The following is a 14,685-nucleotide window of genomic DNA, read 5'->3' on the forward strand; positions in this document are numbered from 1 at the left end:
ATCCCTTGAAATTTTGTAAAGGTAGGCAAGGACAAATATTTCCTTTAGAGGCCATGTTACCTTTGTAATATGGCCTGTCTATTGTTTTATCTGAATCATAACTAAGAGATGCATAATGATACAGCTGATAATGTATTGATAATGTTATGACATTAATCATCTGCTTGCATTTTAAAAAGCTAAACATTTACCCTAACAACTACACCCCAATAGTTTCCATAGCTTTGATATCACACTTCAGAGCAAATTTGACACTCTCAGTAGAAAGCTGTGCTCAGAAGGATTGCACACCAGAGATAAAGCTACAACATTTTAATGCCAATTCTCCAATCTAAGCTGCTTTCAAATGAGGCTTCAAGCATCTCATGAATATTCACAAAGGACAGATAGCACATTGGTTTCCTTACTGGCACTAACAACCCTTTCTTGCACCTCAAGTACCAATCAGTTGTTCCGTTGCCACCTGCTGGAAGTATGGGATCTGAATGTAGCTCTGAGGTCAGAAAGGTGTACGTGGAAAATTCCAAGTATACAGGTCCAAAAACTGAAGTGACCCGAAAGGTTCCTGAAAAAGTAACAATGCTTCTTTGTGCAAGACATAAGGTACAGGGCTTTATTGTACAGAGATGTAGAACCTGATTTTGTTAGATCATGGCACATCTAAGTGCACCCACAGAGGAACTAACCAACTCCCTATTACTCAAAACAAACTTCTGGACCCACGCCAGAGGCTATTTTTTCCCTTGTTTGATAAACAAACTTAACAAATGCACCACAACCAAAATCCCTACAGCAAATTCTCAATTAATTTATTTTAAAAGTTCAAAATTGAGTGTAATATCGTTGTGTTTCGTTTAATTTTTAAATTTTTTCAAAATAACATTCAACTCTGTAGAGCAGATCAGTGCCCGAGGGTGTTTAAATTCGACAGACTTGAGAGGCTATGTTGGAACAAGCCCTGCCTTTATCTGTTAAGCCTTATTCCTTGTTTTTATCATTTTCTCTTTTTTAATTGTGGTCCTCAAGCTCGACTCCAGGTGTAATCTGATTTCAGGTGCCTTGCTGTTGTGATTTCCTCTGTCCTGCTGCAGCCTTTAACCCCTTTCACTCCATACAAAATTGTAACAAGCCAGCTGGTTGATGTTGCTATGGCTGCAAACAAATGCAAAGCAGCCCTGGCTTCTTCCCTTTATGTGGCAAGTTGAGGTTCTACCATCATGGCCCAATGGGAACCAAATTCTACCCCAAATTTATAATTAAATAATAGCAACCCATGTCTGAAGTTGCATTGATAGATCTGCCCAAGTGTCGCTGTGTGGCATTTTGAAGGGAACAAAAGAATTTAGATTTAAATAATGCCCTTTTGCAATATATAGCATAAGAAGAGACTTGAGAAGTAATGTTTGAATGATTTGTCACATTAGTTTTTGCACAGACTAATAGTAATGTTAAAGACTATGTAAATTGGCATGTTGTCATCCCTCCAGGATCTTGACTGTCAGATTACACCAGCCATTGCATAGAGCAGACAAACCACACTCGCACAAATGTGCCTGCTATAAGTAGTGGGAGCTCTATATGTGGACTGGACTTTACCAGCCCTCTGATGATGGGTTGGGTGTTGGGAGGCCTTGTAAAAAGCCCAATGTCTTCTTGTCGCCACAAGATATTATCATGGGCAGGAACCTGAGTGGCACAGCCACCCACTGACGAGAGGTAGGCTGGTAATTAAGGCAATTATGTGGTCTGTTAAGGGCACTTTCTGACCCCACTGGCATTTTACTGACTTTGGGAGGGGCTGACCTCAAGGTGGATTCCTTGGGCGGGGTGGGTGGAATGGCCTTCCTTCATGGCTGCTTCATGGCCCATGGAGGGAGTCCCATGGCAACAATGGCCAACCCCATGACAAGGGAGCTGTTGCTGAAGAGTCCACCCCACCAATCGTTGGGGCCTGTCTGCCTGCCTGGCCTCTCCGAGGGCAGCTTGGCATGGAGGCATCCTTTTCTTCACCTTGCAGCCTGAGCAGCAGCCACCTCTATTGTTGCCAGCCAGTCCTCTGATTGAGCCAGTAGCACTGGGAGGTGGTTCACCAACTTCAATTGGATAGCGGTCCCAAAGGGGCCGCTTAATTTGCCACCAACGGTAAAATATCACCCAGGGTCCCGTCACTTGCTCTCAAGTGATTGGGGTCCCACATTCAGTCCTAGCTTGTTGAAAAATTCTGGTCTCTGTTTCAGCATACCCGAACCTGGTTGTCAGATCTCTAGTTACATAGCAAATGTGAATTGAAGAATGCCATGACCGTTTCTAATGTACAGATAGGTTCTCAACAGCTTTGTCAATGGTTTCTTTCATTTTGAGTTAAAATGCAAGTTGTTTCATTGCCACCCATTCCAATCCATTTTGGTTTTTTGTGAGGTACTGGCATGCCAAACTAAGGATGGAAGTGTCCCAGATTTGCACTAAGTGTTGTAGCAGACAGGAAAAAGAACATTTAGCCCGCAGGCCGCAATGGTGGGTTTTCGCGCCGTATCGTCCCAATCCCGCCTCATTAATCAAGTATTCCCAGAAAACACACAGTTTCACTGGCTGGCGGCCTTTGATTTGCCTGCCATGCTGTCATTTCGCCACTTACTCACAACAAGTGCAGCTGCATGCACAGCTCCCAGTGTTTCCAGCCCAGGACTGCCGCACAGAAGATATGGCCCCAAATGGCAAGGAGACTGCAGTCCCCCCGATTCAGTGACGCCGAGGAGGCCCACCATGATGTCCCCTACCCCTGCCCTGGCCGCAGGAGGGGCAGCAATCTCACCACTCCAGCTTGGGAGGCGGTAGCAGAGGTGGTTAGTGCCAACGTTGCCCACAAGAGGTCGGCCATCCAGTGCAGAAAGAGGATGAATGATCCCATTCATGCTGCCAGGGTAAGGCAACCATCTCATCATTCTAAACTCACACATTCACATTCCCATCTCACATTCGCTGGCATCTCACTCACTGCCAGCTCAAGGGACATCACCACTCAGTCTCTCACACACAGCCTCACATTTCCATCTGGCCTTATCTCTCCTGCAGATCACCTCCACATCCCATCCATGGCACCACTCAGCATACACACACATGAACATCTGCCATCCTTCTCACTTGGTTATGCATGCGCCTTGCTAACTTTCTCCATCTGTTTTTATGCAGGACAAGATCATGCACGATAAAAGGGAGAGGTCCCAGAGAGGCTGGTGGGGTGGGGTGGGGTGGGGTGGCGCAGTAGTGAGGTGTCGGACATCAAGGTCCTCACTCCCTTCGAAGACCATGTGCTGGAGCTGGCCAGAGAGAACGTGGGCCATTCCTGAGGTGTCAGTGAGGTCGGCGCCAAGCATCAAAGTGCGGATCATGCACCAGATCATCCCTCTTGCAACTCAACTGTGAGTATACTTTCTGTGTACCACAGTGGCCATGCACTAATAATCTTCACCTTCTCTCATAGACATATCAGCCACATTGCCCTCAGGCAACCTTGGCCCCGACTACAGTGCTGACAGCACCTCGGATGAAGACCCTGAGGACAGCACCCTCGAAGGCCGGTCACAGCACTTACCCACACCCTCCACCAGTGCAGCAACACACGCCTCGGTGGGACCTAAATGTGCAACAGGCTCAGGTTCACTGCTTGGTGAGCACAGAACACAATCTGTTCCACAGCAGGTGGAGGCAGGGACACCGAGGTTGTCGGCGCTCGGAGGACTGCTGGAGGCAAGGGATCTGCTGAGTCTGAGTCAGATGATGAGCCTCAATCAGTTGTTGGAGCTGCAGTGAAAATCACAGGAACAGCAGGAAGGGATATCCACTGCACTCTTCAGATTGCAAGACACTATGGAGGAGTCCGTCCATCTTCAGCCTGAGGTGATCGTGCCGGCATGCCAACGCACCAATGGCAGGATGGTGGCCACCATGGAAACCTTGGTCCAGGGCATCTGTCCTGCACTGATGTGCGGGCTGAACTCCATCATGGCTGCCATAGTTGGCCTCCAACAGTGTCAATGTGAGAGGGGTGTGAGGCAGCTCAATCTCACTCCAGCTCAATGGGTCAGCCAGGGGCCCTAGGGCACCCATAGGGAGGAGGATCAGCACCTGCACACCCCGGACATCCAGCCAGGATACTCCAGGAGTGGTCCGGCCCATCCATATCCCTTCTTCTATGAGCCAGCAGCTCCAGCTCCGCAGACCGAGGAGGGTGCCACTGCCACACAGCAGGAGCTCGAAAGCAGGCCAGGGCCCTCAAGGTCTCGGCCCTGCAGAGGACACCTGCCAAAGTCATCACAGACAGGGCGTAGCAGTCAGTAGGCTGCCTCCCCCTCCGCTGTGGATGTCAGGGGAGCACCAAGATGTAGTGGCAGTGTTAGGAAAGTTAAGAAGATGTCGTTGCACAGCCCTGGACATGGGTGTTAATCACTTGTACATAATGTTCACTATTGTAAATAAACTCCCAAGAATGTCTCCTTGCCTATGGCTCCTTGTTCTAATGAGCAGTGTTCGTGTTACTCAGATGTGAAAACTTTCTGCACAAGATAAAGGCAGTGTCTCAGTCCAGCCTGTGCTTTGTGCAACCTTCCCAGCAAACTGATGGTGTTCCTTCATTGTCACTGGTCACATCAGTCATGCCTGCACCTCGATGGGGCTTATCATTGCTGCCAGAATGTCCTGGGCCGGCGGCACAGAGTTCTGTTATTCTCTCTGTATGCTCCCAGCACCTTTGAGGTGCAGCTGGCCCCCCCATCTCATCAGCTTCTGTGTCCGGTGACAGTGTGCTCCTGAAGGGTTCAACTCATGAAGGATGCCATAGGATCACGAAAAGTTAAAATTTCCCCACTGCATCTCCATGATATAACCCAGTTCACAGAGCGCAAGCGAGGTGCCATCAGCCAGACAGGAGTCAGACATTCACATAAAGTATGTGAGGGTCTATGGAGTGTCCTCACTGCATGTTGTCATCATCATCCTCCTGGAATGCAGGGACTATGGGCATCCGCTGTGTCTCCATGACAGGAGCCGCATCACAGAGGGTATGTGCAATGCCATCAGCAAGACAGGAGTCACACATTCATAGATGCAATGCGAGGATCTATAGTGTCTCCTTACTGCATGTCGTCATCATCCTCCGTGAACCTAGCAGCTATGTGGGAGCCTCCCAAGCACGCATGCCTTGTCTGGTCAATGCGAGGGCCGCCGTCATCTTCGCCTTCGAGGACCTCTTCACCCTCATCCCCGTCGATGTCCTCCTCATTGGAGGAGACGTGCAGCTCCTCCATCAACTCCTCAGCCAGCTCCTCTCCCCATTGCAGTTGCCAAGTTGTAAAGGGCACAGCAGGCAACAACAACATGTGACAATTTTAAAAATCATTCACGGGATGTGGGCCTCGCTGGCTGGGCCAGCATTTATTGCCCATCGCTAGGGCGGAATTTTCTGAGCCCGCTGGCAGTGGGTGGCGTGTGTGAAAAATATGGCGAGACACGTTTCACAACGGCGTGAAGGCAAGTCGTAATCTTCCACTAACCCCACCAACAATGGGCCGCGTTTCCCACCATCAATCGGCGAGGAGCTAGTTGTAATATGTCAGCATATAATTAAAAGGCCACCCCACCAGGGTCTTGGAACCCTGCCGTATCGTCTGTCCACATCGCCGACGTGTTTCACAACAGCACGCAGGCGATGTGCACTTGACGGCCTTCACTTTGGGGGAACTGGGGTGTGAGCAGCAGTGTTCCCCACAGCTTGCCCATTGTTTACAGGCCTCAGGGGCACCAGAAGGTGGGGGCAACTGATGCCTGGCCCTGGAGACGACTGCTGAGGGTGGGGGGGTGGTGTCCGGGGCAAGTGCTGGCCAGCCTCGGAGGCGACTGCTGAGAAAGTGGGGGGGTCAAGTGCTGCCCTGGTGCTGCATTCTGCTCACAGGCAATCGAGGTCAGGGTCAGGGTAAATAAGGGAAGTGGCCACACATTAGCAACACCTGTATAAACTGACTATGTCTCTGCAACTGAGACAGTTCAGGCACAGTCGCAGTGATATGATTGGGGTCGGACTCCTAGCCTGCCCGCCCATGCAAGGAAAGCAGAGGCACCAAAGGGCCACCAAGTGCTCCATACCTCACCCCTGCCCCCTGCCACCCCACACCCCTGTCATAGACTTCGAGTCCGCCACCACTTTATTGGACCGCGGAGCAGTTGTTCTGCACACGTTGTACAATCTCCTCGCAAACGCTGGCCATGTAGCAGCCACTGCTGGAAGCACTCAGCCCCTTGCAAACTCAGCTTCCTGGTTTGGACCTGTCTCCCCCACAGGCTGACAGGGCAGCCATCCAGCGCACTCATCTCTGGCTATCCGAGGTGTGACCAGCATTCTCCGGGAAGCATTAAGAGGCGGTCACACAGGGCCAGGAGTGGTGCTAAGTACAGCCATGATAACCACGTCTCTCTCTCTCTCTTTCATGCTGCAGGAGGGCCACGTCAGGATCATGGATACTGGAGACTTAGCTGTATGCTTGTTGGCCTATAGAGACCGTAGGAGACGGAGGAGAGAGCGACTGAGACACCTGCCATTTATCTTGTGCAGAAAGGTTTCACATCTGAGTGACAAGAACACTGCTCATCAGAACAAGGAGCCATAGGCAGGGTGACATTCTTAGGAGTTTATTGACAATAGTAACAGTATGTACAAGTGTTCAACACCCATAGCCAGGAGGTGCAACTACTTTTACCTAAATTTCCTAACCCTGCCGCTACATCTTGGTGCTCCCCTGACATCCACAGCAGAGATGGAGGCAGCCTGCTGACTGCTATGCCCTGTCTGTGATGACTTTGGTGGGCGTCCTCTGGAGGGCCGAGACTTGGAGGGCCCCGGCCTGCTTTCAGGGTCCTGCTGTGTGGCAGTGGCACCCTCCTCGGCCTGTGAAGCTAGAGCTGCGGCGGTCACAGGAAGATAGGATTTGGATGGGCCGGATACTCCCAGAGTCACCTGGGTGGACGACCCCAGAGTGTGCACCTGCTGATCCTCCTCCCTGTGGGTACCTGAGAGCCCCTGGCTGACACAATGAGCCAAGGGGGTAGCTGGAGTGAGATTAAGCTGCCCAGCATGCCTCTCGCATATATGCTGTTGGAGGCCAACTATGGCATCAGCGATGGAGTTAAGCCCATGCAGCAGTGCAGGAGCGATGTCCTGGATCAAGGTCTCTATGGCGGCCGCCATCTTGTCAGTGCTGACCTTGGTGTATTGCAAAGCCGGCACTATCACCTCAGCCTGAAGGTGGATGGACTCCTCCATCATGTCTTGTAATCTGAGGAGTGCAGTGGACATCCCTTCCTGATGTTCCCGAGCTTGCCTTTGCTGCTTCAGCAACTGTGACATGGCCAAGTCCAGAGACTCGTCATCTGACTCGGACTCAGCAACGTTCTGGCCTCCAGCCGGGGACCTGGGAAGTCCCTGCCTCCACCCGCTGTGGATCAGAAAGTGCGATGTGCTCACCAGATTGTGATCCCGAGGCTACTCTAAAGCTAGGTCCCACTGAGGTGTGTGTCTCTGCGCTGGTGGAGGGTGTGGGTGAGCACTGTGACGGAGCTTCAAGGAGAGTGCCTTCAGATTCCTCTTCAGAGGTTTCTTCGGAGCTTGATTGGAGGCCCTGGGTCATGGACTCTGTCGGCTGTTTGGCAGATGTGCCTGCGAAAGCAAGGGGAGATAATTAGTATATGGCAGTGGCCTGTGAAAGAGGACACATCACTCACGGCATGGTTGTCTGATGGATGTTACACTGCTGGATCCTCACTTAGTAGAGCAGTGCCGACCTCACCGTCCTCACAGGACCGGTCCCGGTCATCACTAGCCAGCTGGATGGCTCTGTTTTCAAATTCTGTCAGAACTTTGATTCCCAGCATCCATCCACCTGTCTGCGACCTTTCCCTCCTGTTGTGTGTCAGTTTGTCCTGCATGGATAGAGATGGGGAGAGTGTATCAGGACTCCTGCTGGGCCAGATGATAAATGCACCTGGCCTGTGTGGGTGGTGAGTGGACACATGGGCAGGATGAGGACAATGATGGTGTGTGTGAAAGAGTGAATGGTGATGTCCCTTGCACTGGCAGTGAGTGAGGGCCCTGTGAGTGTGTGATGGGTTTGTGAGTGTGAGAGTTGGGAGTGATGAAAAGAGTGACTTACCCTGGCAGAACGGAGGAGATCATTCATCCTTTTGCGGCACTGGGTGGCTGTCCTCCTCTGCATTCACACTGACCACCTCTGCCACTGCCTCCCAAGCCAGATTGGTGACATTGCTACCCATCCTGCATCTGGAACGGAGGTACAGCAAATCCCGTTGGGCCTCCATGGCATCCAGCAGTCGCTTGAGGGATCCATCGTTGAAGCAGGGGCTGCAGTCTTTTTGCCTTTGCTGGCCATGTCTCCCGGACAGCAGTAACAAGCTGGTGGCGATGAGCGCTTTGCTGGCTGCTGCCTTTTAAAGATGGCCGCCGGCATGATACAACAGCGAGTTGATGACGAGCGGGAAAATGAGAGCCCGCCCGCCATGGAAATGGTGTGTTTCCCGGGAAATGCATAAATAATGAGGCGGGCTCGGGAAGATACGGCGTGAAAACCCACCATATTCCTCGGCAGGTAAGACTCCATTTTACCCGCCCATTCCCGCACTTAGTGCAGTTCTCGGAAAATTCCACCCCTAGTTGCCCTTGAGAAGGTGGTGGTGAGCTGCTTCCTCTGTGGACTATATTGCAGGGCTCCACCAGACCGGTCCAGGCATCAGAACCTCATTTTCAACATTCTGATGGTTTGCTCCACCAAAGTGCGAGTTGCAGCATGAGCCTCTTGTACCTTTTCTCTGCTGCACTCTGAGGCCGCTGCATGGGCATCATCAGCCACGTCCTCTGTGGGTAGCCCTTGCCCCTGAGGAGCCAACCCTGCAGCCTCTCTGGAGCCTGGAAGATGTCAGGGATCTGAGAACTACTGAGAAAGTGGAATTCGTGGACACTCGCTGGGAACCATGCGCAGACCTGTAGGATGCGTTTGTGGTGGTCGCACACCAGCTGAACATTCAGCAAATGGAAGCCCTTGCGGTTGACATAGTTGACCGCTTGTTGCCATGGAGACCTGCGCGACAGGTGAGTACAGTCGATGGTACCCCGCACTTGTGGGAAACCTGAGATCTGGGCAAATCTCAGCGCTCTTGCTTCCTAGCTTTCCTGATCCAGGGCGAAATGCACAAAGTTGTGTGCCCTCATGAAATGGTGTCCATGACCTCATGATTGCATTTGTGGGTGGAGGTTTGCGATATCCCACAGAGGTCACCTGTGGAGCCCTGAAAGGAGCCACTGGTGCAAAAATTGAGCGCCGTGGTCACTTTCATGGCCACTGGCAGTGGATGCCCTGCATGTCCTCATGGCGCCAAATCCTGCAGCAGGTGGCAGATGTGACTGACCAGTTCCCTGGACATGTGCAGTCTTTGGTGACACTGGTTCTCGGTCATCTGCAAGAATGACAAGTGCCGTCTATAGACCCTGGGTCTAGCTAGGCGCCAACCTGCGACGGCTCACTGTGGCTCTTTAATGTGCCACTGGAGTACGAGTACAAGATGCATATCATGGAGGTGAATGCTCATTCTCTTGACAATAGTCACGATTCCTTCATTCTGTGGCAATCCTCTCTCCCAGCTGTCTTTGACACGCCATGGCAAGTCAAAGGCAGGCTACTAGGTGAAAAGGGTCATCCCTCATGATCAGGTCCCCACACCCACTTGCACAGGAGGCCGCAATGAGGGCCATTGCCACCTCACCTAACACAATACAGCGCACCTTTAAGGTCCTCAAGTAATGCGTCTGCTCCCTGTACATTCTGGAGGAGCCCTGAGCTGATCTTGTGTTTGATGCACAAGTTGGCTATTTTGAGGAGCAGAAGCACAAGGAAGAGGAGAAAGTGGATGAAGTAGAAAAGGAGGAAGTGCAACAGGAAGTGCAGGAACATGTAGGGGAAGATAAGATAAGGGAGACTGAAGCCTGACAGCCCCTTTTTGCCTGGGCTCTGCTGATAAATTAATTCATGAGCAATGCCAGTAATATCAAGCACACATCCCAATGCACCATCTGTCCCAGGCTCCTTATCATTCCTCAAACCATGGTAATTACAGCATCCTCTTTGTGACAATTCAAAAATAAAATTCATCAGAAAATATACATTCCAATCCAATTTTATAAATTTAATCATCACATAATGCATACAAAAATAAACTAATCACCCTTGTGCATTTCCTTATTTCCAACCCTGAATGTGCCTTTGATTCTCCTATTGCTCAAAAAGATGCTTCCCTTATGGTTAACCTTCAATTGTGGATACTAACCACCCTGGAAACCTACCCACATGCCACCCTACCACTTCACCCACCTGCCATCCTACCCACCTTGCCACCCTACACATCTGCCATTGTACCACCTCACCAACCTGTCACCCTGCCACTCTATCCACCTCCCACTCTGCCATCCTGCCCACCTGCTACCCTATCTACTTACCCACTCACCTCACCCACCCTACCCATTTACCTCACACACCTACCCACCCTACCAGCCTTATTCATTTACTCACCCATTTACTAACATTCAAAATGAACATTTAAACTTGCCTTATGGCAACTAGTGCTGTAAAAGGAGGCTTGGTTTCTGCGCTAATTCTCTTTGGTGTCCTCTGCGAGGATTCCTGTGCTGAGGGATTTCCTCTGCATCATGGATCGGAAGTTGGAACCTTTTCGATGTATCCAGGTAAGTGGGCAGTTTTCTGTCTGATCAGCATCAGACCGATGAGAAAGGAACAAGGGTTGAGTTGTGGTGAGAGGAAAGAAGAAAGTAAGAAGTGTGTGCTTACACGAACTGCAGCTTGTGAATGAGAAGAGATTGTGGGATGAAGGGGAACTAGAATGAGAGAAGGAGGATTAGGCATGCAGAGACCCTCATAATCAATCCCTCTAGCCCCACTAGTCACCATGGCCTTAGTGATGCCCTTTTTTATGATAACCAGCACCATCTCCTCCATGGGCGTTAAAACATACAGGCGTGTTTGTTCCCTTCCAGTTCTTTCCTGCTGCCTCTTGTTATTCTCCTGCAAGAAAGAGAGAGATGTGTCAAAGAATGTCTTGCAATATGTTCAGGTAATGTGGCTGTCATGGTTGACTGGTTGACAGTGTGTGCAAGCTGAGCACGTAAAGCTTACAACATTGCTAAGTGGCTGAGGAATGATAAAGCATAAATATTTTAGGTTTGAGTACTGATTGACAAAGATTTTTGATAGGTGGGTGATGAGAGATTGAGATTTGAGCAGTGGATGAAATTTGTGGTGCAGATAGTAGGATATGCCATTTGAAGATGAACTCACTTAACTTAACAACTTGTATAAGATTGTTAAATTTCTTCCTGCACTGCATTCATGTTCTTGGAACAATACTCCTGACACTGAGCTCCACTGCTTCTTATTCACATTACCTCCTGAGCTTATTTCTGAAGGGCCTCCTGCCCCCTCTCTACAGATACAAGATGTCTCTTGTTCTTCCCACCTCATAGACATTTACAGCACAGAAGGAGGTCATTTGACCCATCATCTCTGTGCCGGTCAACAAAGATCTGACTGTACTAATCCCATTTTTAGCACTCGGCCCATAGCCCTGTAGGCTATGACAACACAAGTGAATATCTAAATACTTCTTAAATGTTATGAGAGTTTCTGACTCAACCATGCTTTCAGGAAGTGAGTTTCAGATTCCCACCACCCTCTGGGTGAGAGGGCAGATGAGCAGATTTATTAATTGAACTTAAATTCCACAAACTACCACACTGGGATTTGAACCCATGGCCACAGGGCATTAGCCTAGGCCTCTGGATTATTAGACCAATGACTTTGGCACCTCACCACCATCTTCCCCTGTCACTTGTACAGAGCTTTAACTGACAAACAACTGAATTTATCCAACATGCTTTGTGATTATGTTACATACAGAATACAATGTTAAAAGACATACTCAAGGATATGACAACTAAGTTCTAACAGTACTATAACTATAAAAAGAAAGCCTAATTCTGATGCTCCCCTCTTAGCCTCCTACCTCTTACCTTAAATCAAAGCCCCCTGGTTATTGACTCCTCTGCTAATGGAAAAAGTGCCTTCCTATCCATCCTATCTATGCCCCTCATAATCTTATACACCTCTATCAGGTCACCTCTCAACCTTCACTGCTCCAAGGAAAACAACCCCAGTCTATTCAATCTTTCCTCACAGCTCTGACCCTTCAGCCCAGACAGCATCCTGGCAAATCTCCTCTGCACCCTCTCCAGTGCAATCACTTCCTTCCTATAATGTGGTGACCAGAACTGCATGCAGTACTCCAGTTGTGGCCTAACCAGCGTTTTATACAGTTCTAGCATAACCTCCCTGCTCTTGTATTCTATACCTCGGCTAATAAAGGCAAGTATCCCATATGCCTTCTTAACCACCTTATCAACCTGCCCTGCTACCTTCAGGGATCTGTGGATATGCACACCAAGGTCCTTCAGTACTTTCCAGGGTCCAACCATTCATAGTGTAATCCCTTGCCTTGTTAGCCCTCCCCAAGTGCATTACCTCACAATTTTGCAGGTTAAATTCCATTTGCCACTGCTCTGCCCACCTGACCAGTCCATTGATATCCTCCTGCAATTTACGGCGATCCTCCTCACTATTTACCACCCTATCAATTTTCGTGTCATCCGTGAACTTCTTGATCATACCCCCTACCCACCTCCTCAACCATGACCTGTAGTACATTATCTGAAAACCCTGGTGATCACCCTCTACATGTTTAGACAAAGTATCACAGCCCATATTGACTTTTGAAAAAGAAAAAGAATTGCCACCATTTCTTGAAGCCATGATGCACTTTTCCTTTAAGATTTTCCTTTAAGTAGCCCTAATCACTCATGATATTGGGCCTTCTGCTGATGTGTGTAGCATCAGAATTAGGCTTTGTTTTTATAATTATAGTACTGTTAGAACTTAGTTGTCATGTCCTTGAGTATGTCTGTTAACATTGTATTCTGTATGTAACATAACCACAAAGCATGTTGGGTAAATTCAGTTGTTTGTTAGTTAAAGCTCTGTACAAGTGATAGGGGAAGATGGTGGTGTGGTGCCAAAGTCATTGGTCTAATAATCTAGAGGCCTAGGCTAATGCCCTGTGGCCATGGATTCAAATCCTAGTGTGGCAGCTTGCGGAATTTAAGTTCAATTGATAAATCTGCTCATCTGCTTGCCTCAGGAGATGGTAACCACGACAGCTATCATCAATTGCTATAAAGGCCCATCTGGTTCAGGAAATCTGCTCCATGCTGACCTGCCCTGTACCCATAGAGCACAGCAGGGCTGAATATTGGGTGCCAAGTGGGTCTTCAGCTCTTCACTGACTGGTCTGATCGATCGTCAGCCCCATCAGTCCTAGCAGTGCCAGGAAGGTGTCAGTTGTGCTGCTGGGACTGCAGAAGAAGACCAAGGCCCATGGATCCCTAGATCCCTTGAGCAGGTAAGTCCGGTGTCTTGGGCCAGGAGGGTTTCAATAGATTAGGGAGTGGGGCTGTGGGGTGAGGGAGGGAGTGGTGTGTGGGGTTTGGCCTTAGGGAGGTCACCCCACAATTGGCAAAGGGTAGCCCCTGAAAAGCGACCCACCGCCCCAATTCCTTAAAAGATTTAAGTGAAAAAATCGGGCTGCAAACTCCCACCTGGCTGCCCTCGCCAAACATTTTATGGCATTAGCAATGTATTATCAGAGTCAATTGGCTTGGTGGCAAGCCTAATTAACCTTTGATTGTTCATTTAAATATGACGAGCAGGCTGCTGATCTCGGTGCTCACCGGCCCACCCCCGGTATTATGGGGATGAGTTCCGGGGTGGGCCAGAAGGCGATGTTGTAAGCACCCACCCTATTTTATGTGCTCCCCCCCACCCCCACAGGAACCACACCCGCCGGGACCAGAAAGAATTCAGCCCAAAGTGTGCATCGTTGGGAAGAAGAGAATAGGGAAGAGATGAGCTCAGCAGTCAAATAGAGGTCAAGGACCTGTGTTCTACAGTTCTGCGACTGGGTACTACTGCCTTTTGTTAAGTATCGTGATTTGTACTTATTGTGGTAAACTTAATAAATTCTGTGAAGCTTGTGGAAACACACTTGTACCCAGTGTGGTCTGTAGCTCGTCTGAACTGACAGTCCCTTTTAGATCAGCTCTCCCAACTTAGTCTGTAACTGTAACCTAAGTCTTACAATTAAATTAAAGCAAACCCCAGATACACAATGAATAGAATGGGGAGCACTGGCCATATGATCACTTAATAGAGTGACAGCACAAAGTTCTACCTACAATGAAGTGAATTGACTCTGGTTAATTGTGCTCTCCATGTCAGTTTTCACAGGCTAGACAATTTCTTCCCCATACTTTTTCAGTTTGGGATCAAATGATCATTAAATCATTCAGTTGCAATGTAAAGTAATTTGGATTATTCATAACATAATTGAAAGCTTACTCTGAATACTCGCTAGTAGTGCTTAACAGTGTTATTATTATGTTGCAACAATTCTCCAAAATGTAGGATGGAGTTAACAATTTGTTTTAGCTTGTCTTAGTATTGGAAT

At 49.1% G+C, this 14,685-nt stretch overlaps 1 long non-coding RNA gene across 1 annotated transcript in view; it reads left to right on the plus strand.

Annotated features, from left to right (window-relative positions):
- The first annotated feature begins 13,258 nt into the window (after positions 1–13,258).
- LOC144685908 (uncharacterized) overlaps positions 13,259–14,685 on the plus strand; it is a 69,832-nt gene continuing 68,405 nt past the window's right edge. The window contains exon 1 of the long non-coding RNA XR_013577811.1: positions 13,259–13,581. This is a non-coding gene — a long non-coding RNA (uncharacterized LOC144685908). The remainder of the gene's footprint in view (positions 13,582–14,685) is intronic.

The sequence above is a fragment of the Cetorhinus maximus genome, chromosome 10, assembly GCF_964194155.1.
Source record: "Cetorhinus maximus chromosome 10, sCetMax3.hap1.1, whole genome shotgun sequence".
NCBI classification, from domain to species: domain Eukaryota; kingdom Metazoa; phylum Chordata; class Chondrichthyes; order Lamniformes; family Cetorhinidae; genus Cetorhinus; species Cetorhinus maximus.